The 27,476-nt window shown below is 43.0% G+C and overlaps 1 long non-coding RNA gene across 1 annotated transcript; it reads right to left on the minus strand.

The window, feature by feature from the left end:
- Nucleotides 1–18,562: 18,562 nt before the first annotated feature.
- LOC126994122 (uncharacterized) lies at nt 18,563–26,461 on the minus strand. The gene is made up of 3 exons (XR_007748810.1): nt 26,175–26,461; nt 18,990–19,051; nt 18,563–18,803 (listed from the first exon to the last, which is right to left on the minus strand). It is a non-coding gene; the product is annotated as an uncharacterized LOC126994122 (long non-coding RNA).
- Nucleotides 26,462–27,476: the final 1,015 nt, after the last annotated feature.

Below are 27,476 nucleotides of genomic sequence, written 5' to 3' on the forward strand. Positions count from 1 at the left end.
TAATTAAGCGATGGAGGTCACCCGCATGATGATGTGACAGAAGTGGCGTGTCGCGTTGAGTCCCCTGACGTTTTATGCAGCACTGTCCATCAATAGTCAAAAGGCAGAAGCTTTTATTTATATATTTTTCACCACAATCATATTTATCATACTATTCCATCGTTATTACCGTATACTTTTTTATGATGTGTTCTTTTTCAAGGATATACTACGTATTAATCTTTAACTCGGCTCTCTTCCTCAGCCTGTGATTTCCTCTTATATATTATTAAAGGTTAAGAGATTAGTTTAGTTACGTCCCACTTTTTTCCCATTTTTCTTTCCATTTCCTCCCTCCCGGCATATCAGATTCACAAGAGCGCCATAACGCAACCTGTGAGCCGGATTCTGACACGTAATTATCGAGGATGGACTGCTGGGGGGGGGATGAGGGAGGGAAGGAGAGGGAAGGGTAGGGGAGGTGGGGAGAGGGAAGGAAAGTGGGATATCGAATAGCAAAGATGGAAGACAAAAGTAATGAAGAAGAGGAAAAAATGTGAAATGTTTGTAGTCTACGTTTATATATTTTAATTCTTTTATGATATTGTGATTATAAAACTGTCAGTTTGGAAGAGAGAGAAGACTGAAAGCCTGTGTGCGTGTGTGTGTGTGTGTGTGTGTGTGTCTGTGTGTGTGTGTGTGAAGGCCTGTGTGTGTGTGTGTGTGTGTGTGTGTGTGTGTGTGTGTGTGTGTGTGTGTGTGTGTGTGTGTGTGTGTGTGTGTGTGTGTGTTCATGAACAGGTGCGTGACAAACACTGGCAGCCGGCGCGCCTCCCTCCATGCCTCTTTACACCCCGTCAAGCGGCCGATCGTTAGGCGCAGACTATTTACCTTCGCCTCGCAGGAACTGACGGCGCGACGCCACGCCATTGTGTCAAACTTCAAAACACGAACATTTTTCACACACTTGAGAAAATGTGAAGAGAACATGTTTCTTTGCTTGCCTCTCCCTTTTAGCCTTGCTGATGGGAGGAGCAGCCAACGCACCCGCCGCCGCTCCTCCCGACGCACGCTAGCACGCTAGACGCTCCTCTCTCGTTGTATCCTGACTTCTTGTAAAATGAGTGCTTGTGGGCCTTTAATATATTCTCGAAAAATAGTTCCCCATTTATCACCGCAAACCAAATTCTATGCATCTTCAGAATAGTAAGCAAGGAGGAATTTAGATCCAAGCCCAGCCGAGCGAAGATAATAAAGAAAAAAATAAGTGAATAAGACTGCTGGGCCCTAAAGCTCTGGGGTTTCGTATATAAATATCCGAATGAATATATGAAATATTTCGTGTTAATGCAAAAAAAAAGACAATATAGCTCAACGATATTTCTGCGATACTAGGGAGCGATACCAACGGTCGTTACATAATTTTGCTATTTTGAAAATGGAGGGAACGAAAACAGAGTAAAAATTGTGCGCGTGCAAAACTTGTGAGCACTGGCGGACGGTAGTAAGTGAAACACGGCCGCTCAGGACCGTAGAGTTTACTCCCCGTTTTTATTTGCGCCATAAATCTCCGTGAATCATTGTGACTTTCACTGTTATGCATTTCCTTTTTTATTGCGTGTTGCATTGTTTCCTGCACTGCCGTATTGTCGCGCACATTTTATTTTAACACATCTCTATATATGTTACCAGTCCGGTATACAACTTTTATTACCTTCAAGCCTTAGCTGACAAAAATACTGCAGAGTTGTTTTACGTGTACTTCGTCATATTACAATAAAGGTGTCTATGTGTGTGTGTGTGTGTGTGTGTGTGTGTGTGTGTGTGTGTGTGTGTGTGTGTGTGTGTGTGTGTGTGTGTGTGTGTGTGTGTGTGTGTGTGTGTGTGTGTGTGTGTGAGTAAACTTTCAAGGCAATTACTAAAACGAATTACCGATCTGTATTAAATTCCATGCATGTAAAAACCAGATACACACGGACAAGTGCATACATACTAACAAACACACACACACACACACACACCTACAAAGCAAAACACAACACACACACACACCCTCGCGGCACACACACACACACACACACACACACACACACACACACACACATCGTTCCTCATGACAAATGTTCTTGTTCAGGGGACGAAAACTTGCTTTCAAAAATGAGCATCATATTTAGTGTAAAGCAATTAGTGGGAAGCTTCGACCCGGAAATTCTGATGGAAGGCTATGGCGCGTACGAACTTCCTGAATTCCTGAACTGTAGTGAATGTTCCGCACGTAACAAGGAAACACAAAATACATCAGGATCTCCACAAAATTAACGCTATTTGGTGGTCACTGGCGGCAAGGGAGGAAAACCACTTAAACACTGAACTTACGTGCACTGATACATATATACACAGTCACCTAGAAACAACAAGGTCACATAATATACCAAGAACTACACTAAAATTAAGACTATTTGGTGGTCATTGGTTGCAGGAGGAAAAAAAACCTAAGCACAAATTTTAGGGTCCTGATAAATATATACACAGTTAACAGAGAGAACTTTGACTCTTTGCAACATTGGCTCTGTGGAATGCATCAGGAAATGTTAGGTTAAGGATATTGTTGAACTTAGGAAAAGGGATTAGTAGACAAAAGTGAACAATTAAAACAGGTTAATGAGGATAATAAAGGCTAATGACACCAGTTTAAAAGTTAATACGTAAAGAATGCTGGAGAGAGAGATTATACATTTATGATTGTTAAGAAATATATTCTCCCGTATAATTGATTTATTATTGCTAATGTGTGTGTGTGTGTGTGTGTGTGTGTGTGTGTGAGAGAGAGAGAGTGTGTGTGTAATTTTCTCTCTTACACACACACACACACACACACACACACACACACACACACACACACACACACACACACACACACACACACACACACACACACACACACACACACACACACACACACACACACACACACACACACACAAACACACACACACTCCCAAGCACATAAAGGCCAAGTAACAGTATCTACCTCCAATCAATCCTTAAAATGAAAAAAAAAAAAGTAAACTATAAACTAATATAAACATACCTATAACCATTTCGGTAAGTCAGTTTCTCCACCCCCATTCACGGCCAACAGAAATATGCACTGACCAGCAGCATGCAGATGAGCAAAGCCGCTGAATCAAGCCATCAAAGTTACGCAGAGTAAAAACACGCGCCAATTAGAATGTGAAAGCAAATGACTCGTTTCTGAGATGATGTTAAAAAAGCTGGACACACTACATGAAAATTCTGAAATCTCTCTTCAACGAAATACTCTAGTGTGTGCATGGGGAATAAACTCAGACACACGCATGCACACAGACACTCACACACACACGCAAAAGTGCAGCTTAATGGTGTAATAGCAATAACTACATGGAAATACCTAGAGAAACAAGGCAAATCGACAGTTTTAGACATACACCCAAAGATAGAAAAAAGACAGACGAACATACACAAAACAGATTTCCACTCATACACATTTAAAAACAGACAAACATACAGGGAACACACAAGCACACACACGTTCAAACATATACCAAAACACAGGTACCAGGAAAAAAAAGAGGATGACGCACACAGGACGGAAATAAAAAGGTGGAAAAAACTTGACTGCCAATTTAAAGGGGAGCACAAGAGCTACAGGAGACATGAAACCTAGTAGAGAGAGGAAAGACAAAGAGAACGACCACTAAGAACAGGTGTAACTATGATAAACGAGACGACAAATAAACTAAGAAAACCGAACACTCAGCTACACGAGACACGAAACCTAGAAGAGAAGAAAAAGACGAAAAAGAACGACAACCAAAAACAAATCTAAGTAACCCTGATTAAAGAAAAGACAAATAAACGAAGAAACTCGAACATAAGCTTTCATTCCAGCGACCAAGCGAAGGGAAACTCTACTGAAGGAATCATCATATCTTTTGCATTTTCCTATTACCAATAATGAGAGAGGAAGATGAAAAACATGACCTACCTAACATTAACCGAGGAAAACCAACCTCCAGCAGCGGAATTGGGTTGTGAAAAAATTAATAAGAAAAAAACCCTCTGCAGAAGGAAGGAGAGAGATGAGAGCTTCTTGGAGGATGGGCGAAAGAGAGCAGGAAGGAGGAAGGACCTGAATATAGAGGAAGAAGGGGAGAGGACATTTGCTAATAAAAATGAAAATAAAACAGAGGGAGATGGAAGAGAAATAACGTAATGGAAGATGAGGACGTTGCCGGAGAAAAAAAAAAAGTAAAGAAAACACGAAAGTGGGATAAGGAAATATTTACCGTACAGAGAGAGAGAGAGAGAGAGAGAGAGAGAGAGAGAGAGAGAGACAGACAGACAGACAGACAGACAGACAGACAGAGAGAGAGAGAGAGAGAGAGCGTGCATGACAGCGAATCAATGGACGCGAAGAAGAGGATTAAATTAACAGAAGCGCAAAGTGGAAAAAAACAAAAGGAAAACAAATAACGCAGCGTTCCAACAATCGCAGGAAAAATGACAAAAGCGAATGAACAAAGAACGATTAATGGAGAAATGCAATAGAAAGGAGGAACAAACAGGAGGTGGAGAGGGACGAATATGAAGAAAACAACAAACAGGGAGGGGATGGAAGAGGGAATGAGAGAGAGAGAGAATTGGCGAAATACAGGATTGAATGAATGCATGAATGAGTGACGGAATATTGAAAGAGAGCAAATGAGATCAAAGTTACCAGATTATCGTACTCAGAGCTTCGTATTTACCAGTTTCTAAGCCATAACTATTGCCAAAAAACACCAATAACTAAACATTTCAACGATAACTATATATGAAGGCAGTTATTGGGTTGAGGAGGCAATTTTTGTGTCGGACATCGGCAACATAGGAGGCTGAGTACGACAATCTGGCAACGTTGAATGAGATGGGAATGAAAAGCCTACGACTATGCATCAGTAACGCACATAACTCCCCCCAACAAGCAGAGGACCAAACAGAGAAATGGAGGAGGAATTAGAAGAGAAGATTAGTCAAAATGCATGAAACAGTGACGGAATAAAGGAAGAAAGGAAATGATATGTGAATGAAAAGTCTACGAGTGTGCATCAGTAACGGACATAACTCCCCCCCGCAAATATAGAAGCAAACAGAGGAATGGAAGAGTGAAATGGGAAACAGGAGAATAGAGAAAATGCTTGAATGGGTGACGAAATAAAGAAAGCAAATGAGATGAAAAATGAAGAAAACGAAGCATCAGGAAGGTTATAATTTTCTCTTCCTTTTCATTTTTTTTATCAAACAGAGAAGTGGAGGAGAGAAATGAGAAAGAGAAGAATAGACGGAATGCATGAATGAGATACGGAATAACGAGATGATGCAGATGAGAAGTAAATAAAGAAGGCAATGCAGAGTAAAGTTGATAATTCCCCCTTTCTTTTCCCTTTTAACAGAGGAATAGAAGAGGGAAATGGAGAAACAGGAGAACTGACGGAATAACGAGAGAATGAAATAAGATGTAAATAAGGAAAAAAATATAATGCATCAGTAAAGTTTATTATTTTCAACTTTCCCTTTTTTTCATTTCTTTGGACTCTTCCCTTCGACTTTCCTTCTTCCCATCATCGAAGTCAACACTTGTTAGCACTGACGAATTGCTGGTTATCTCGTCTTTGTCCATCCAACGTTATATTTTTTTGTCTCTCTTCTTTTTCTTTCCCAATTTTCCTTGGTCCTTTCTTTTTGACTTTCCATTTCCTCTCCTTCCTCAAGAGCATCCTCACCTCATCTCATCTCCGGGTATGTTTTTTTGACCCTCCCAAGAGAGAGGAACGAGTTAACGAGGAAGAGGAGGAGGACCGGAAAGATGAGCAAGGAGACGGAGAGTAAGGAAGTGGAGGAGCAGCAGAGAGATGAAGAAGAGGAATAAAAGCAGGAAGGGAAAGGCAGAGGAGGAGGCGGAGGAGGAAGGAAGATAAGCAGGATGAAGATGAGCTGGGGTGCATGAAAAGGAGGGTAAGGAATATATTCAGAAAAGAGCAAATGCAGATATGAGAAGGACGGGAAATAGCTGGAAAATGAGCAGAAGCAACCGAGAGAAGAGGAGGAGGAGAAGGAGGAGGGGAGGGGAGGCGTTGGAGGAAGAGGAAAATGAGAGCGTGGAGGAGGAAGAGGAAGAAGAAATCGAAGAACCGGACGCAAAATGAGGCAAAAAAAAAGATAATGGAAACGAAATAAGAGAAAGCAGGAGCAGAAATTTGATGATGATGGGCAGAGAGCAGAAAATGGCGGAGTGCTGGAAAACATAAAAGATGAAATAAAGCAGAAAGAAAAAAGGAGAAGAGAATAGTTAGCAGGATGATGGGAAGGAATTTGGAGACTATTAGGAAGTAAGATAGAGGTAATGGGATAGTGAAAATCGGATCAGGTATCTTTGGAGGCCCCGCCACTATCTCTCTCTCTCTCTCTCTCTCTCTCTCTCTCTCTCTCTCTCTCTCTCTCTCTCTCTCTCTCTCTCTCTCTCTCTCTATCATTTTTTCTTCCTGCAATCTCTGACCACCTATCTCAACATTTTCTCTATTCCATCATCAACTGCTTAATAATTTCCTCTTAAACCGCTATTCTCTCCCTTTTTTGCTCATTATTTTTTTCTTTCAGCAATCTCTATACTTCATTACTGCCTTACCTTTCTGCTCTCCTCCGCTAAAGCACCTAATTACCCTCTTCTACCTTCTCTTTATCCCTTTCCATTCTTTTATTCTTCCTATTCTCATCCCATTTCGTATTGCAGTTGTCTTTCCCTTTTCTTCTCTACAACATTCTTTTTTTCTCTTTGGTCTTCATTAACTTCGTAACTCTCCTTCCTTTACATTCCCTCTCCTTTCTTATTCTCTCTCCCTCGCATCCTTGACCATCTTTCTTCATGAACTCAATAACTTAATAACGCCCTCCATTTTTATTGTCACCATTCCTCCTCATCCTCCATCATCTTTCTTCATATTCAACTTAGTTCCTTCCTCTTCTCCATCATCCTTCTCCCTTCCCACTCCTTTATCTTCCCTTGCTCATCCCCCTTCTGTCTTATCACCCTTTTAACCTTTTCCCCCTCTGAGTAACTGGCCAACATATTACTGAGATGATCGCTTGTGGCAGATCGGATATCCTGGGAATGATTCTTCTGTCCCCATTTTGGAGTGTGGTTGAAGGTTTGGATAAAACGGACAGACTAACAGAGAGATAAGCACCCATAAACAAACTGAAGGACGGAGATGGAGAGACAAGCAAGCAAAAACACTTTTATATCGAGGTGGAGGCAGTTCAAGGACAGCAAAATAATAAAACATAAAATAACTTGCAGCTGTTAGATAACACACACACACACACACACACACACTCAGAGCAAAAAAATACATCGCTCCTCTCAGACCCAACGTGTTTAATTAAAAGTTTTCATTGGCCAAATGGACTAACTTTTCGCTCGAATATTTTTTTCCCTCACTCGGCGCGCACTCACACTTGAAACCACGTATAAACACACACACACACACACACACACACACACACACACACACACACACACACACACAGATGGAGTAGGTTCTGAAAGAGGTTGAAACTTGGATATCGTGCAAGGATATCGTGTGACTCTTCCTAAACAATTCGTCTTCACTACTTTTCTAACTCAAGAAATAATAGAAAAAATAAAGGAAAAATCTGTGATGAGCTATTAGGAAAAAGATCAGGAGGAAGAAGAGGAAGAAGAGGGAGGAAGTGAGAGGGGAAGAGGTTTTAAATTCACACAAAAATGAGTTGGTAGTGATAACAAGTTACGTAATTCTAAGAGTGTGTGTGTGTGTGTGTGTGTGTGTGTTAGAGAGAGAACGTCCTTTAAAATGTAATGTAACAATATCACATTTCTCTCCCCAACACAAGCTCAACTTCGAAGCATCCTCCTCTTCCTTTCGAGTGAGCCACGGAAAGGAAGCAATTCATATAAGGAGGCGGGAGGAGACGAGGAATAAGGCACACAATCTTCCAATAGCCACTGAAGTCGAAACTCTAGAAAACTCCCAATATTAAATAAATCTACCAAGCCTTTATAAGTAACCACTGGGAAGGGAAGCCTGTCTTTGAAGATACGAAGGAAAGCACAGTATCTTCCAATGATAAAAATCTTCCTATGCTAAAATTCTTCCTACACTATAACACTTTCATGAGTCAGACTTTTATTTTATTTTCCCCAAGATGAGAAAGGTAAGTACTCATGTAACAACGGAAACATATATAATTTATCCTATTGGTATTAAAGGATAAATGAAGGCACAGAAATTTCCGGTTATGAAAATCTTCCTAGACTAAAACTCTCCTTAAATAAATACTCTTTCAACTGTATAACTCTTCAAAATCCCCAAGGCAGTATCTAACAGCAGAAACACACACACTCATCCTATCACTATTCAGGGGCACGAAACAACCACCAGACCAAAGGGCTCAAAATCTTCATGCAATAAGTATCTTCTGAAACTAAACCTCTGCCTGAACAAAAACTCTTTCAACAGTCTAACTCTTCAAAAGCCCCAAAGAATGGAATCCTAATCACTCACCAAACAGCAGGAAAACACATATACACTCATTATATCACTACTGAAATGCAAACTCTTTCAGCAGTCAATTTCATCCATAGACCCCAAGACGAAAACCCTAATCACTCATCAAACAGCAGAAAAAACACATATACACTCATCGTATCACTATTGAAATACATGACACGGCGCCTAAGCTCTTCCTAAACTAACTCTCTCAGCAGTCAATTTCATCCAAAGACCCCAAGACGAGAACCCTAATCACTCATCAAACAGCAGAAACATACACACAAGTACTCCTCTCATAACTGAAAGGCCGCCAAACAACTCCCCGCAGACGTCTGGCAGCGGCGCCGCTGTCCCAAGCGCGCGTCACTAACCCAATCCCGAGACAATATTGTGACGCGCGGCGAGAAGGCAAGTTATGGAGATCACGTTAGGCCGGCAAGTGTTATATGCAGGCTGTTGTTGCTTTAACGCTTGGGAACGAAAGGGTGATGTGTCGGTGAGGGGGAGTGGGGTAAGAAGGGAGCATGTGTTTGTGTACGTGTGTGTGAGTGTGTGTGTGTGTGCGTGTGGGTGGTTGGTGGCTGGGAGTGTGTTTGTGCGTGTGCGTGTGCGTGTGTGTGCAAGAATCAGCTACACTCTGCATTAAACATAAAAGGAAAAACAAAGACAGGCAGATGGTTAAGAGTAAATATGAAAACTAAACAAATATAAAAAAGAGAAAAAAAGAACTAAAAGAAAAGGTTAGAATACGCAACAAAGTATTAAAGAAGTAGAAACAGAAAACCTAATACCTTGAGAGATGATGATGATTATAATTACTGCCATGAAGGAAAGACGGGAAAATATAACGAAAACCACGAAAAAAAAAGAAAATAAAGTAGGAACGAGGATACAAGAGAATACGCGAGAGTAGCGAACAAAAGGAGAGTAGTGGAGGAGAAGGAGAAGGAGGAGAAGGGGGAGGAGGACAGAAGAGGAGGAGGAGGCGGCGCAAGAGAAGAGGAGGGAGAGGCAGTAGTGGTTCGGGTTCTTGAATGTCAAAGGAAGGGTGTCGGATGCTCTTTGTGTCTGTGGAATGGAAGAGGAGTGAAGAGGCTTATAGGGAACAGATGTTATGAGAGGTGGTGGTGGTGGTAGCGGTGGTGAAGGTGACGGTGCAGCTGATGATGACACTGATACTGATGCTTTGCTATTTTTGGTGAAGAGAGAAAGAAAAGAATAAGTGGGAGCGAGGGAGGTCTTTCTCCTATATCTAGTCTTATGCTTAAAATCCTTTGCTTCCATTTGTTGTTACCTCTCTTCAGCAATACATAAATGGTAGACCTGTAGGGGGATTAATCTAACCTGTCCCACATGCACAGATAGTTTCCTTTATTCTCAGTTCTTTTCTTCTCCTATTTATCTTCCTCTTTTCTCGCCTTTCCTCTGCATTTGCCAATTTTTTTTTTCGTTTCTCCTCCTACCCCTTGTCTGGCTCCTTCCTATTGCCCGCTCGCTTCACTTCCTCTTCTCTCCAAATTCTTTCTTCTATACATCATTTCTTCCTTTCCTTCCATTCCTATCTTTATATCTTCTTGTTTTATTCTGTCCCCTCTTCTTAACTCTCTCTTTATCTGTCTATCTATCTATCTAGCTATCTATCTCTGGAGACTCATTTCCTCTTTACTTCCGTCTTTGCTCCACACTTTTATAACATTTCTTTCTCTATATCTCTCCATCGAAGACCATAAGAGATGTTGGTGAGAGGTGGCGAAGGAATAAACCCAATAAATACCAATCTAATCTTTCTTTTTCCATCTGGTATTCCTCCTCTTCCTCCTTCTGGCACCTCATCCCTCTACCTCCCTCTTTCCTCCTCCATCCGCCTCCCCTCCTCTATCTCCTTCCCTGTCTCCGGTACTCTCTAGGGTAATTATATTTTAGCCGAAGGAAATACAGGATTTATAAATGACTTGGGGGGCGGGATGAGTGATGGCCAGCAGAGAGAGAGAGACTCCCTCGAGGGCCCCAAAATGTATAGATCCGAGGTGTGTGTGTGTGTGTGGGTGGGTGGGTGGGTGAGGAGGAGGAACAAGAGAGGAATGGGGAAAGAGATAATGTGTGTGTGTGTTTGTGATGGAGGTGTGGATGAGGATGGTGATGACAGAAGAAAAGGAACGAGAAATGAGGAGAAGAAGGAATGAAGAAAGGAACGGAAACAGAGAGGAACGGAATTAGAGAGGAACGGAAAGGGGAAAGGAAAGAGAGAGAAATGGAAAAAAGGAAAAAGAGAGGAACAAGAAAAGACCGAAAAGAAAGAGGAACGAAGAGAAAGAAGAATGGAGAGGAAGGAAAAGAGAGGAACGGAGAGGAAAAGGAAAAGAGGGACAAAAAGAGAAGAAAAAGAAAAGAAACGGAGAGGAACGAACAGAAAGAGAAGAACAAAGAGAGGAACGGAGAAAAGTACGAACAAAAGAGGAACAGAAAGAAGAATGGAAAAAGAAATACAAAAGGGGAGTGATATAGAGCTGCGTATGTGGATAGTAAAAAAAAAAAGAAGAAAAAGTACTATGAGCTGAAGGGAGGAATTCTACTGTAAATCAAACCAGGAAACTTTTACAATACGGCTTATGAGACTACGCTTGTAAATGATGATGATGATGATGGTGGTGATGATGCGCAGAACGAGAATGTAGATCGTTCTTATTGAGGATTCTGAAGCACTTGGTTATAAAAAAAAAAAAAAAGGATCAAAACGATAACAGAAAACGGGGATATATAGGAGATCAAAGGTATCCAAAGGCGGCTTACAGGAAAACGGTAGCTGCCCCTTCCCAACTGCGCTTCATTCTACCCCTGCCACCCATACCACTACCATCCCCTGCCACGTGCCCGCCCCTATATCACACCACTATGGACGCCTTTCTTTCCCTTCTAACATTTTTTTCCCTTTATTTCCTTTGCCTTCTTTCTCCCTTGCTCCATCTCTTAAGAATTGCATCTCTCCTCACCCTCCTTGTCCCCTCCTACCATCTCTTCACTCTTCCTTCTTCCTGCTACTCTCTTTTCACCCTTCCTTCTCCCTTGTATCAGTCCCTACTCCCACTATTCATCCACTTACCTCTTCCTTCTTCCACTGAAATCCCCGCTGCTTCTACACTGCCGTACCCTATTAATATATTTTACCCCTTTGTTGCTATCCCTCCTAGACACTCCATATCACCACCTCTCTGCATGCCTGTCCCCCTATTGCCTCATATCCCCTTCCTATCCACTCCAATGTCCCCCCTTCCCATACTATACCTTTCCTATAGGCATCACTATCCCCGATTTGCCTAGTACCTCCTTCTTATCCGCCTCCCTGTCCCTCTTTCGACCTTCTTATAAGCTTCTCTGTCCCCCTTCTCTCACTATCCTTTTCCTATTCGCCTCCCTGTCCCGCTTTGCATCCTATCCCTTTCCTAGTACCTCTCGCCCCTACCATCTCTCTCCTATCCATCTCTCACTCCCCCCTCCGCATACAATCATTTCCTATCCGCACCCCTGTCCCCCTTCGCCTTCTATCCCCTTCCTTACGCCTCCCGCCCCTGTCGTTCTCCCTGCCGCCTCGTCCCGCCGCCGCGCACGCCACCATGCCTAAAATTGACTCACCTCGACAATTGAAAATGGAAACTGTGTTGGTCTCTCTCTCTCTCTCTCTCTCTCTCTCTCTCTCTCTCTCTCTCTCTCTCTCTCTCTCTCTCTCTCTCTCTCTCTCTCTCTCTCTCTCTCTCTCTCTCTCTCTCTCCTCTCTCTCTCCTCTCTCTCTCTCTCTCTCTCTCTCTCTCTCTCTCTCTCTCTCCTCTCTCTCTCTCTCTCTCTCTCTCTCTCTCTCTCTCTCCTCAAAATCCTCAAAGCTCAATCCTCCGGGATAACACACTAGAGCAACGCGACTACATACGTGTCTCTGTTTAATAAGGACGCATACTGCAATACCATCATCTCTAATACCATCATCAGCAAGCAACATGGATTCGTCTACCTCTGCACTCGAGACAACACGTGGAAAACAAGAATGAACCTTCCATGGCAAATCCTACCACCGAATACCTTCACAACCTCACCAAAGTGCAACTGCAGAAACACTGCCGCAATATAGGACTAACAAATGTGTGGGCCAACAAAGATCAGCTCGTGGAAATGATAATGGCAAACCACAGCGACGGAGCTCCTTCACCGTGCAGCACATCGACAACCAACAAACGCTGTAGTGTTAACAATCATTCTTGTGAACGCAGAAGTCCAGCATCTCTCAACAGCGAAAGTGAAAGTGAACGTGCTGTGTACCCCCGTAGTGAACCCATCTGTGCAGCATCTCAGAGCAGTGATCGTGACAAAAGTCCTGCATCTCTCAACAGCGAAAGTGAAAGTGAACGTGCTGGGTACCCCAGTAGTGAACCCGTCTGTGCAGCATCTCAGGGCAGTGATCATGACAAAAGTCCTGCATCTCTCAACAACGAAAGTGAAAGTGTAGCATCTCAGGGCAGTGACCATGACAATGTTCTCTCACACGGCAGTAACTCAAACTCAAGTAATGACCCTCAAGAACCTACAGTGAATCACAAGAAACTGGTGTGAAATACATAAACTGTACGGAATGCTGCAAAGTATGAACAACGAAATCGAACACTCATACGAGGAAATAAAGAAAATGAACACCTGTTTCCATCATTTGGATGAACGCCTAACTAAACTTGAAAGGATCATAAGTAGAGGAGGTCATAGTGACGTTAATACTGAGGTCAGAAATACGGTGAGCCTAACTAGCCTAAGCCACCGTATCAGTGATCTGGAGGAAAAAGCGAGTGAAAACACACAGGCAAGTGGTAATACAAGTGATGTGCACCAGACAACACAGCCTAATCATGACTCTCCAGTGAAAAAACATCTAATTCTTGGTGACGTCAATCTCAGCAACATCCAGGTATCCGATTTATCAGACAGCTGGAGTGTGAGAACATTAGGGGAGGCAAACTATGATCTCATGAGCTGCTGGGTGAAAGAAAAACTCTCCTGGTCTCCGGCCACTTGCATAATCTACGCTGGGCTTTTTGACATTCTGGAAAGATCCGAGTACACAGTAGCCCTGGATAACCTCGGAGCCTTGATCAGTGAACTAAAAACGAAAACGAAAACATGGACATCTATGTCAGTCAGCTGGTGCCAAGCCTGCAGAGTGATACATTGCAGGCCAAAATAAATGACTTCAATGAACACCTACAAAAATGGGGTAATGAAAATGAAATACCCATTATAAACCCTGACCCGCTATTCAGGCTGGGGGATGGTAACATTGATGAGGATTGCTACTACGCTTATGGCCAGCACCAAGGATCCATGCTTATCAGACTAGGGGCCACAAGACTACTTCGTGCCATGGCTGGCCAGTGTACGCCTCTCCAGGGACACATTAACAAGGAAAATCTCAAAAAACATCTCCAGTCACACTACCTCCACAAACATCCTAACAAGCAAACACAGAGGACACCTGGCCACCCCCACCTCACCAGCACGCCAGGTGGACAGCGACGGATGGAGAAGGGCGGGGCGGCGCACCTACTCTAATCCTTCTCGCCACCCCCATCCTCACCCTGCTGGGAACCACGGAAGGCGGAACAATGACCTTAATCCTCCGCGCCACCCCCACCCCTATCCTCATGGGGGCCACGGAAGGCGGGACAGTAACCTGACAACACCTTGTCCCACACCTGACGATAGGAGGGGCACTAACCCTCACTACCCGACCTCCCACCTCCGATATGACAACTCTCAACAGCATCTCTCCCATGGATGGACTAGAAGGCACCCCCACCCCCACACCCAGAGCTCCACACCGTCACCACCACCGCAACCATGGCCACGCAGAAGAGGAGCGTGCTACAACTGTGGGGAAACAAACCACACGCAAAACACATGCAGGTTTGACCATAAAATACGGTGCACAACATGTTACCAATTAGGCCACAAAAATAGACTATGTAACTTCTACAGAGGATAGGTCATTGGCGAAGAAGACGTTGCCGTTGAACATTATAGTAAAGCTAAGGACGGTCTCTCCATAGAACACATCAATGCCCAGTCTCTTCTATCTAGCTTCGAGGAAATAAAATTACTATTATGACCGTGATATTGACATTCTCTGTGTTAGTGAGACTTGGCTTCATCAACAAACACCTGACTCACTAATAATAATACCAGGTTACAATTTATTTCGACACGATAAGGGCCGCTGAGGTGGAGTGTGTCTTTATGTTAAGGATAATCTAAGCTCCAAGATCATTACACCAGATGTTGAACCCTGTACTGGAATCGAAAACATATGGATCACAGTTCAAAGCAGAAAACTACCATCAATCATTGTAGGATGCTTATACAGACATCCCAAAGCCCCCGCTACCTCATATGATTATCTAATGGAAGTCTTCAAGCACGTTAACCTAAGAAAGAAACCCATGTATGTGTTCGGCGATCTTAACGATAACCTTCTAGTTAACAACAGCAACCTGCAGAAAATAATTGAAGCTTGCGGTTTATTCCAAGTAATAAGTAAACCAACACGTGTCACCCCCCAGTCTGCCACACTACTTGATGTCCTAATCACAAACAAAAAAGAAAGTATTGTTACCTCTGATTGCCTTCCCAGTACTATCGCAGATCACGACATGATTATCTCAGAAATCGACATCAGCAAACCCAAACGGACAAAAATAAAGAAAACTTTCAGAAGCATGGCTACATACAATAAAGATAACTTTTGTGAAGCATTGCTAACCAGCTCAGACTGCTTAAATAATATCACGTTAACTGATGACATTGACGAACAGGTGAATATACTTAACACAATATTCAATTCTTGTCTAGATCAAGTTGCCCCAATGACGACTAAATATATAAATAGACCACCTGCTCCTTGGATTGACAAAGAAGTAAGAGATAACATGAGGTACAGGGATAGCTTACAAGGCCAGCTAAAATTAGATCGACACAACACACAACTTTACAACAAATATAAAGAAGAAAAGAAACGCGTTAAGGATAAGCTCCACAAGGCAAAAACGACATACTATCATAATAAATTCCGCCAAAGTAAAGGCAACTCGTCACAAATGTGGAGTAATATTAGAGGTATAGTGCCTAACAATAAACCTAATAACAACATCATCACTAACGAAGATATTAATGACAAGGCGGAGGATTTTAACAACTACTTTGCTAACGTAGGAAGAGAAACTTTTGAGAGGTGCAAAAATGACTCTACTAACAATAATACTAACTCAGACAACGTACGAGTAACTCATGACACTATTGATAACTTAGACACAAATAACTTCTTCAGACCTAAACCAGTTGATGTTGAGACTGTAATTCAACGATATCCAAACTAAAGGAGACCAAAGCTGTAGGTAGCGATGGCATTTCTTTAAATTTCATAAAAGACAGCCTTTTTGTTACAGCCTTCTACCTAACATGCATATTCAACACCTCAATAGCTACAGGTAAATTTCCCACCCATGGAAACATGCCATTGTTGTCCTGATTTTTAAAGGAGGATAGCAATATCAACTCCAATTACAGACCTATCTCTCCTCCCTGTAATATCAAAGGTCTTAGAAAAAATTGTAGCTAAGCAACTTTCTGACCACCTAGAAGGGAATGCTTTACTTTCTAACTCTCAACACGGATTCAGGCCGGAGCTATCTACTGAAACTGCTCTCACAGTAATATCCAATAATGTATATAGTAACCTAGATAACAAGATAATTACTCTGATAACTTTATGTGACTTATCGAAGGCATTCGACAGTGTTAACCACGACATTTTACTGCAGCGATGCCTTAAACTACGTATAGACCCTTTCTGGATCCAAGACTACCTATCAAACAGAACTCAATCAGTCCGGCTAAACAATCACATATCACCCAAATCCTTAATAACACATGGAGTCCCACAAGGCTCTATCCTTGGCCCTATTCTTTTTACTATTTTTGTTAATGATATCTCAGATCACATCAGCGACTGTATACTGGTTCAGTACGCAGATGACACACAGTTTATCCACAGTGACAACATTAATAACATAGACCAGCTAATAACCAGAGCTAAAGTAACACTGTCGAATGCCAAGACTTACTTCCTAAAAAGTGGCCTTATGTTGAACTCTAACAAAACCCAATTTATATTTATCGGCACACAGCAACTGTTATCGAGCTTACCAGATGATATGACCATCAACTTTGACGGAAGTGATATACCAATAAGCAAACATGTTAAAATATTGGGTGTTTACTTTAACAAGTACATGACGTTCGACACACATATATCAAGTCAACAAAAAAGTAATAAGGGTTATAATGTTCATAAACAGAATTAAGGACATATTTGATAAGGACACCAGAGTGATTGTTACCAAGACACTAGTGTTAAGTCTAATCAATTACGGACTAAAAATATGGGGCAACACCAATGAGACCCTCATGCAGCGAGTGCAAAAACTGCAAAACTTCGCTGCCAAAGTTGCTGCTGGGGGCTACAAAAGACGCGACCTGTGTTACAAGAACTAAAGTGGATAAAGATGAAAGAAAAAGTGAAATTCGATCAGTGCATAATGGTGTATAAAGTGACCCATAAATATTATCCTGAGTGGCTACTAAACTTACCATATGTAACACAAATTAACGAACTTGTAACGAGACAAAACGGAGACCTATTTATCCCAAGAGTGAGAACAGACAATGGTGCGCGGTCACTATTAGTAAGTGGACCAAGAGCATGGAACAAGCTCCCCCCTAATATAAAAGAACTCCCGTCACTCACGAGCTTCAAGAAAGCCCTAACTATTCACGCTCTTCAAGGAGGCTTTTGCTAAAGAACGCGTGAAGGACATAATATACACTTATCTCGTACATATGTATTATATCTAGCAAGTTCCTATATATGATATCCCATGTAAATATTTAGTAATTAAGATAAAAGATTAGTTAAAGAAAGTCTTATATATGATATCTGTACTACATGTAAAGTATTTAGTAATTAAGAGAAAAGCCATTGTACATTGTACTTTAATGGAATAAAGCATTCTGATTCTGATTCTGATTCTCTCTCTCTCTCTCTCTCTCTCTCCTTTCTTTTGTTCACATCATTGTATCTTTCTAAATTCTTTCTCTCTCTTTCTCTCCTTACACTATTTTCTCTTTTTTCAAATTTCTTTCATAAGTGTACACGCATGTGTGTGTGTGTGTGTGTGTGTGTGTGTGTGTGTGTGTGTGTGTGTGTGTGTGTGTGTGTGTGTGTGTGTGTGTCTGTGTTTGCCTGGTTATTTTTATCTGCGCAGTACAGTTTTCTCTTTATTAGACATTCCCTCCTATAAAGAAACGGTCTCTGCCGGATGGTGTCGCAAGAACAGGTTTTCGATGCTGAATCCACGGTCGGGAGTCTATCCGGTTTTCCATCCTAGAATTGATAAACTCGGTTTCATCAGCATCAATACACTTAAAAAATATATTAACTTTATCTTCGTCTTGGCATTTTGTGAAGAGCCAAACAGTCTTCCTGCTAGGGCCGGGGGCGGGGGCCGAGGGGGAAGCCTTGGGCCCCCTCACGGCAGAGACGGAGTTACTGAGGGGCCCCGAGGAGGTCCCCGGCCCCTGCAGGCGGTCAGAAGAGGCCGCCAGCACCAAATGCCCTTAATATATGCGTTACAATAACCTTGATGACGATCCTAAGGAGAACAACGTATAGTTGAGTGATGACGAATCGCGGCCACACTGAGGAAGAAGCACAATTACCCTCAAAAAAGAAGGCGGAGACGTTGGAAAGGGAAGTCATTAACGAAACAGATGAAGTTAGTAAAGAAACAAGAAATTACAGTTGTTGAAAGACAACTGAAGGTGCCGTGAACCTTCCACTGCATCTTTTACGGAGACTGTGAAAACAAAAGTTGTTGTACGTAGAAAGAGGTGAAGAAAGGGGTAACAAAACTGTTAACCCAGCCTCTTGGGGGGCAAGCCAGCCCAACTAAGAGCCGGTCCCAAGCCCGGAGGAATGGGGAGGGTTGCTGACCCTGGCTTGACTGTCCGGGTGGGATGCTGACCTTGGCTTAACTGCCCGGGTGGGATAATGATCGCTGACCTTGGCTTGATTGCCCGGGTGGGATGTTGACCTTGGCTTGATTGCTCTGGTGGGATGCGGACCTTAGCTTGATTGCCGGGGTGGGATGTGGCCCTTGGCTTGATAGCTCTGGTGGGATGCGGACCTTAGCTTGATTGCCGGGGTGGGATGTGGCCCTTGGCTTGATAGCTCTGGTGGGATGCGGACCTTTGCTTGATTGCCGGGGTGGGATGTGGCCCTTGGCTTGATAGCTCGGGTGGGATGCGGACCTTTGCTTGATTGCCGGGGTGGGATGTGGCCCTTGGCTTGATTGCTCTGGTGGGATGCGGACCTTAGCTTGATTGCCGGGGTGGGATGTGGCCCTTGGCTTGATAGCTCTGGTGGGATGCGGACCTTAGCTTGATTGCCGGGGTGGGATGTAGCCCTTGACTTGATAGCTCGGGTGGGATGCGGACCTTGGCTTGATTTGCCAGGGTGGGATAATGATGGCTGACCTTGGCTTAATCGCCCGGTGGGAGGCGGCCCTTCGCTTGATTGGACGGGTGGGATAATGATTGCTGATCTTGGCTTAATCGCCCGGGTGGGATGTGGACCTTGGCATAATCTCCTGGGTGGGATGCGGACCTTGGCTTGATCGCCCGGGTGGGATAATAATTGCAGACCTTGGCTTAATCGCCCGGGTGGGATGCGGTCCTTGGCATAATCTCCTGGGTGGGATGCGGACCTTGGCTTGATCGCCCGGGTGGGATAATCATTGCGGACCTTGGCTTAATCGCCCGGGTGTGATGCAGACCTTGGCTTAATCGCCCGGTGGGATGCGGACCTTGGCTTAATCGCCCTGTGGGATGCGGACCTTGGCTTAATCGCCCGGGTGGGATAATGACTGCTGACCTTGGCTTAATCGCCCGGGTGGGATGCAGACCTTGGCTTAATCGCCCGGTGGGATGCGGACCTTGGCTTGATCGCCCGGGTGGGATAATGATTGCGGACCTTGGCTTAATCGCCCGGGTGGGATAATGACTGCTGACGTTGGCTTAATCGCCCGGGTGGGATGCAGACCATGGCTTAATCGCCCGGGTGGGATGCGGAACTTGGCTTAATCGCCCGGGTGGGATAATGATTGCGGACCTTGGCTTAATCGCCTGGGTTGGATGCAGACCTGGGCTAAATCGCCCGGTGGGATGCGGACCTTGGCTTAATCGCCCGGGTGGGATAATGACTGGTGACCTTGGCTTAATCGCACGGGTGGGATGCGGACCTTGGCTTAATCGCCCGGGTGGGATGTGGACCTGGGCTTAATCGCCCGTGTGGGATAATGATTGCGGACCTTGGCTTAATTGCCCGGGTGGGATGCGGACCTCGGCTTAATTGCCCGGGTGGGATGCGGACCTTGGCTTAATTACCCGGGTGGGATAATGATTGCGGACCTTGGCTTAATTGCCCGGGTGGGATAATGACTGCGGACCTTGGCTTAATTGCCCGGGTGGGATGCGGACCTTGGCTTGATTGCCTGGGTGGGGTGCGGACCTTGGCTTAATCGCCCGGGTGGGATAATGATTGCTGACCTTGGCTTAATCGCCCGGGTGGGATAATGATTGCGGACCTTGGCTTAATCGCCCGGGTGGGATGCAGACCTTGGCTTGATTGCCCGGGTGGGATGCAGACCTTGGCTTGATTGCCCGGGTGGGATGCAGACCTAGGCTTGATTGCCCGGGTGGGATAATGATTGCGGACCTTGGCTTAATCGCCTGGGTGGGATGCAGACCTTGGCTTGATTGCCCGGGTGGGATGCAGACCTTGGCTTGATTGCCCGGGTGGGATAATGATATATACATACACTTATAAACATACACTCTGTTCTCATGTACACTTGTATATACTCAAACCATTCACTTTAAACACACACACTCCACATTATACTCATCCTTCAGCTCTTCTCATATGCACTAACATGCCCACTAGCATAACAACTCACTCAAACTTTACCCACTTATTCTGATACCACTCTTGGATTAGTTAATGAAAAAATCTTTGCAACGCCTTCCTTCATGACTGCATTTGGATAGTCTTAGGAACAGCGGCTCCTACCGGGTCCGCATTAAGGGCACGGTGTGGTGGTAATTACAACATTACTAGCACGTACGACGGGGTTTTGACAGGCGGACAAGCGTGGTTATGTCACAAGGGGTTTATTTTTCCACGCTGGCATCACGATTTTTTCTAAGTCCATTGTTCTTGTTTCACGAGCGCCTCTATAGACAGACTGAGCCTGATAGGTGCCTTGCAATGCACATTACAAACTAGTTCCTAAGCCAGTAATATCCAGAACGCGCATGGATCATTACGATTTCGGACATAAAACGGTCTTTACGAGTTCTACGTTATTTTATTCTCTATAATAATTTTTTTTTTTTTTTACATCTCTCTCTCTCTTTTGATGCTATCGGGTTATGTGAAACACGTCTAAATGATGCCATATGTAACTTATATAACCAGAGTAACTACTTTTCATACTTTCAGAATAAGTCAACACAAGGGGGAGGCTTAGCTATTTATCTGCATAACAAGTTTCAAGGAGAAAAGATTACTAACGCTTGTTTAAAACTACCACACCTTGAATCACGATGTATTAAAATAATCAAGCCTTCAAATTTCATAATAGGTGTTTTTACTGACCACCCAATGCATCACTTAATGATTTTTTTGAATCAATGGAGCAAATTTTAGATTATGTATCTAATCTTAGTTTACCATGTTATTTGATGGGAGATTTTAATGTTAACCTGTTAAATGCCAATAACAATACCATTTCATACATTAATATGTTCCATTCCTAGAACTTCTTTCAAAGTATTTTAAAGCCAACCAGAGTAACCTCTACCTCTGCAACATTAATTGATCATATATGGTCACATGACATTTACAATTATATGAAAAGTGGTATATTTTATTCATCAATCAGTGACCACTTCCCGGTATTTGGTCTTTTTTCTACACTTGCCCTTAACGATATATCATATGTGCATGTAACAAAGAGAATTATTACCAATGATAAAATTGCAACTTTCAAAGAAGAAATAAAAAAAATTTAGGTGGGATTTAGAAGTAGCTAATAATGAAGGAACTGAAAATATATTTAATTTCTACATGGACACATTCAAGAGACTATATAACATTAATTTCCCAATAAAATCATTTTTGGTTAAAGAAAAACATTTTGGCAAGCAATACATAACTCCAGGTTTAATAAAGTCAATAAAACATCGTAACAAGTTACAAAAGTTATACGCAAAATGGCCACTAACCTATGAAACAATATTTAAACGATATAGGAATACGTTGACATCAATAATAAGGACAGCCAAAGAGAATTACTTTAAAGAAAAATTTAGTGAACAATCAGGTGACTCTAAAAAAACATGGAAAACTTTACATTACTTAATGGGGATAAATAGATCTAAATTGCCAACTTCAATGAATTTTCAAGATAAAACTGTATCTAATGACAGCGATATTGCAGACGAATTTAATAACTACTTCACGAATATTGGTAGCAAATTAGCTTCAGATATCGGTCCACCTTCAGTTTCATTTGAGTCCTTTCTTCCAGAGCCAGTCCCTTTCTCATTCTTTCTTAAACCCACAACAGAGCAAGAAATTAAGGATGTTATAAATAATCTAAAAGTTACGTCTCCGGGGTTTGATGACATCAATATAAAAGTACTTAAGGAATGTACTACTGAAATTTCTCCATTTTTAAAGTTCATTATAAATAAATGTTTTACAGAGGGTTACTTTCCTAAACATTTGCAAGTAGCAAAAGTGATACCAATATTTAAGAAAGGTGAAAAATCTAATTATAATAATTACAGGCCGGTTTCTATCCTTCCAAGCATTAGCAAAATATTTGAAAATTAATTGCCATTAGATTGATTGACTACTTCACAAAATTTTCACTTTTAACCGACTGTCAGTATGGCTTTAGATCCAATTACTCCACTGAACTAGCTATTCACCAACTTTGCCAAAGTATTCATGATACATTAGATCATAAAAGTAATCAAATTACAGTATTTTGTGACCTAAGTAAGGCTTTTGATACCATATCCCATCACATTTTGCTGCATAAATTAAGTATATATGGCAATTTGTCCTCCAGAACACAATTTACAGTATAGAATAACAAATCTTCCTCCTACAGTACGGTCAGGTGCGTTGTTCCACAAGGGTCTATTCTGGGACCAATTCTCTTTTTAATATATGTCAATGATATAATATACACAAGTACTAAATTAATTTTTTTGTTGTTTGCAGATGATGCCACAATATATGTACAGGGTCACAACATTAAAGATATTATAGCAATTCTAAATAAAGAACTAATAAATGTATCAAATTGGATTACTGCTAATAAATTAACACTAAATATTTCAAAGACATTCTATATGCTATCTAGTTCCATACATTCAATTCAAGACAATATTGATGTACAATTAAATAATAAATCATTGAGTCGAGTCAACAACATAAAATTCCTAGGTGTAACAATTGACGAAAACCTAACGTGGAAAGCTCACCTACAGCAAGTTTGTATTAGAATATTTCAAGTCACAGGTGTAATATATAGAATTAGAAATAATGTAACTAAAGATTCCCTAAAACTAATATATTATTCTACTGTATATCCAGTGTTATTGTATTGTTCAGCAGTTTGGGGAGGAGCATTCAAAACACTTATAGACCAACTATTTGTTGCACAGAAAAAAGTTATTAGGGTAATGTCATATAAATCAAAATATGAACATACCAACCCTCTCTTTTGTGACTACAAGCTTCTCAAATTACCAGATCTTATATTACTTCAGACTTGTTTATTTGTGTTCAAAGCATTACATGTGTATCCCACCAACATATTCCAGCCACTGTCTCATAACATCAACACAAGACGACCACATGACCTAAGAGTACCGTACTGTCGCACTGTCCAGGCTCAGCGCAGTGTGAGTGTGCGGGGCGTCACACACTGGAACAACCTCCCACAGGATATCAAATCACTCACTTCTATTAATACATTTAAAGGCAAAATTAAATCATCTTTATTGCAAAGTTATGAACAATAATCAGACATGTTAATATTATTATTACTATTATTATTATTATTATTATTATTATTTTTTATTTTCTACTATTATTATTTACAATACTATATATACATGTATGTATGTGTATGTATGTGTGCGTGTATGTGAATGTATATGTGTGTATGTATATGTGTGTGTATATATGTATATGTGTATGTATGTATGTATGTATGTGTATGTGTATATGTGTTTATGTATGCAGCATATGTGTGTGTATGTATATGTATATGTATGTATGTGTGTATGTATGTGTATATATGTATGTGTGTGTGTATGTATTTGTGTATGTATGTGTGTGTATGTATGTACATAAGTATGTATGTGGATGCGTATGAATGTGTGTATGTGTATATATGTGTGTATATGTATGTGTATATGTGTATGTATTTGTATGTATGTATGTATGTATATATGTTTGTATGTATGTCCATATGTATGTATATGGTGTGTATGTGTATTGTTTGTATGAACGTATATGTGCATTTCTTTATGTATGTATTTGTATATGTATGCTAGGCTGCATATATGTGTGTATGTATGTATATGTATGTGTATATGTATGTATGTATGTATGTGATTATGTATGTACATATGTGGGTCTGCATGTACATGTATTTGTGTGAGTAGGCAATAAACTAAAATGTGCTGTATTTATGTCTTATACATGATAGATACTGTCTTCAACTAGGCCAAAACATTTGCATGTTTTATGTATTTCTTTGTTCATTAAAACTGGTCCATACAAAAGCTTCTTGCTTAATGGACCTGGGCTGTACTATTACTGTTTATGTTTATAACATATTATATTATATCAATGGCCAATAAAGATATCAATATCAATCTCTCTCTCTCTCTCTCTCTCTCTCTCTCTCTCTCTCTCCTTTCTTTTGTTCACATCATTGTATCTTTCTTAATTCTTTCTCCCTCTTTCTCTCCTTACACTATTTTCTCTTTTTTGAAATTTCTTTCATAAGTGTACACGCATGTGTGTGTGTGTGTGTGTGTGTGTGTGTGTGTGTGTGTGTGTGTGTGTGTGTGTGTGTGTGTGTGTGTGTGTGTGTGTGTGTGTGTGTGTGTGTGTGTGTGTGTGTGTGTGTGTGTGTGTGTGTGTGTGTGTTTGCCTGGTTATTTTGATCTGCGCAGTACAGTTTCTCTTTATTAGACATTCCCTCCTATAAAGAAACGGTCTCTGCCGGATGGTGTCGCAAGAACAGGTTTTCGATGCTGAATCCACGGTCGGGAGTCTATCCGGTTTTCCATCCTAGAATTGATAAACTCGGTTTCATCAGCATCAATACACTTAAAAAATATATTAACTTTATCTTCGTCTTGGCATTTTGTGAAGAGCCAAACAGTCTTCCTGCTGGGGCCGGGGGCGGGGGCCGAGGGGGAAGCATTGGGCCCCCTCACGGCAGAGACGGAGTTACTGAGGGGCCCCGAGGAGGTCCCCGGCCCCTGCAGGCGATCAGAAGAGGCCGCCAGCACCAAATGCCCTCAATATATGCGTTACAGTAACCTTGATGACGATCCTAAGGAGAACAACGTATAGTTGAGTGATGACGAATCGCGGACACACTTTGAGGAAGAAGCACAATTACCCTCAAAAAAGAAGGCGGAGACGTTGGAAAGGGAAGTCATTAACGAAACAGATGAAGTTAGTAAAGAAACAAGAAATTACAGTTGTTGAAAGACAACTGAAGGTGCCGTGAACCTTCCACTGCATCTGTTACGGAGACTGTGAAAACAAAAGTTGTTGTACGTAGAAAGAGGTGAAGAAAGGGGGAACAAAACTGTTAACCCAGCCTCTTGGGGGGCAAGCCAGCCCAACTAAGAGCCGGTCCCAAGCCCGGAGGAATGGGGAGGGTTGCTGACCCTGGCTTGACTGTCCGGGTGGGATGCTGACCTTGGCTTAACTGCCCGGGTGGGATAATGATCGCTGACCTTGGCTTGATTGCCCGGGTGGGATGTTGACCTTGGCTTGATTGCCCGGGTGGGATGCGGACCTTAGCTTGATATCCGGGGTGGGATATGGCCCTTGGCTTGATTGCTCTGGTGGGATGCGGACCTTAGCTTGATTGACGGGGTGGGATGTGGCCCTTGGCTTGATAGCTCGGGTGGGATCCGGACCTTTGCTTGATTGCCGGGGTGGGATGTGGCCCTTGGCTTGATAGCTCGGATGGGATCCGGACCTTTGCTTGATTTCCGGGGTGGGATGTGGCCCTTGGCTTGATAGCTCTGGTGGGATGCGGACCTTAGCTTGATTGCCGGGGTGGGATGTGGCCCTTGGCTTGATAGCTCTGGTGGGATGCGGACCTTAGCTTGATTGCCGGGGTGGGATGTGGCCCTTGGCTTGATTGCTCTGGTGGGATGCGGACCTTAGCTTGATTGCCGGGGTGGGATGTGGCCCTTGGCTTGATAGCTCGGGTGGGATGCGGACCTTAGCTTGATTGCCAGGGTGGGATAATAATTGCTGACCTTGACTTAATCGCCCGGGTGGGATGCGGACCTTGACTTGATTGCCCGGGTGGGATAATGATTGCTGATCTTGGCTTAATCGCCCGGGTGGGATGCGGACCTTGGCTTGATTGCCCGGGTGGGATAATAATTGCGGACCTTGGCTTAATCGCCCGGGTGGGATGCGGACCTTGGCTTGATTGCCCGGGTGGGATGCAGACCTTGGCTTGATTGCCCGGGTGGGATAATGATTGCTGACCTTGGCTTAATCGCCCGGGTGGGATGCGGACCTTGGCTTGATTGCCCGGGTGGGATAATGATTGCTGACCTTGGCTTAATCGCCCGGGTGGGATGTGGACCTTGGCTTGATCGCCCAGGTGGGATAATAATTGCGGACCTTGGCTTAATCGCCCGGGTGGGATACGGACCTTGGCTTAATCTCCTGGGTGGGATGCGGACCTTGGCTTGATCGCCCGGGTGGGATAATGATTGCGGACCTTGGCTTAATCGCCCGGGTGGGATGCAGACCTTGGCTTAATCGCCCGGGTGGGATTCGGACCTTGGCTAAATCGCCCGGATGGGATGCGGACCTTGGCTTAATCGCCCGGGTGGGATAATGACTGCTGACCTTGGCTTAATCGCCCGGGTGGGATGCAGACCTTGGCTTAATCGCCCGGGTGGGATGCGGACCTTGGCTTGATCGCCCGGGTGAGATAATGATTGTGAACCTTTGCTTAATCGCCCGGGTGAGATAATGATTGTGTACCTTTGCTTAATCGCCCGGGTGGGATGCAGACCTTGGCTTAATCGCCCGGGTGGGATGCGGACCTTGGCTTAATCGCCCGGGTGGGATAATGATTGCTGACCTTGGCTTAATCGCCCGGGTAGGATGCTGACCTTGGCTTAATCGCCCGGGTGGGATGCGGACCTTGGCCTAATCGCCCGGGTGGGATGCAGACCTTGGCTTAATCGCCCGGGTGGGATAATGACTGGTGACCTTGGCTTAATCGCCCGGGTTGATGCGGACCTGGCTTAATCGCCCGGGTGGGATGTGAACCTTGGCTTAATCGCCCGGGTGGGATAATGATTGCTGACCTTGGCTTAATCGCCCGGGTGGGATGCGGACCTTGGCTTAATCGCCCGGGTGGGATAATGATTGCT

This window comes from Eriocheir sinensis, unplaced genomic scaffold (assembly GCF_024679095.1).
Source record: "Eriocheir sinensis breed Jianghai 21 unplaced genomic scaffold, ASM2467909v1 Scaffold724, whole genome shotgun sequence".
In the NCBI taxonomy this organism is placed as follows: domain Eukaryota; kingdom Metazoa; phylum Arthropoda; class Malacostraca; order Decapoda; family Varunidae; genus Eriocheir; species Eriocheir sinensis.